Source organism: Penaeus monodon, chromosome 20 (assembly GCF_015228065.2).
Source record: "Penaeus monodon isolate SGIC_2016 chromosome 20, NSTDA_Pmon_1, whole genome shotgun sequence".
Lineage (NCBI taxonomy): Eukaryota > Metazoa > Arthropoda > Malacostraca > Decapoda > Penaeidae > Penaeus > Penaeus monodon.
The window spans coordinates 15,044,184-15,044,470 of record NC_051405.1 but is presented as its reverse complement, the minus strand read 5'-3'; the positions used below and the strand labels follow the sequence as shown (position 1 = coordinate 15,044,470).

The following is a 287-nucleotide window of genomic DNA, read 5'->3' as shown; positions in this document are numbered from 1 at the left end:
TCTCAGAGGGTAGGCTGTAGACATCAGCACGTGAGGTTGTTATGAGCTCATTGCCTCTCTAGCTCGAAGCGCATTGGCTAGTCAGCCCGGCGCCCCCACCCCCGGCCGTGTGCTTAAGAGCCAGCATCAAACGCTTCCCCTCACTTCCCCTCACTCCGCCTCGCTCGCAATTCCCCCTTGGACCATTCCCTCCCAAGGCCCGCCGCGTGTGTGCTCCCTGCCGCGGCCTGGCGTGACTTGGATTGACTCGACTTGGCTTGCCTTGGTTTTGACTTCCCTTGGCTTAA

At 60.3% G+C, this 287-nt stretch overlaps 1 protein-coding gene across 1 annotated transcript in view; it reads left to right on the top strand.

Annotated features, from left to right (window-relative positions):
* LOC119585654 (protein O-mannosyl-transferase Tmtc3-like) overlaps positions 1 to 287 on the top strand; it is a gene marked incomplete at both ends in the record, with an annotated part of 116,247 nt that overhangs the window by 540 nt on the left and 115,420 nt on the right.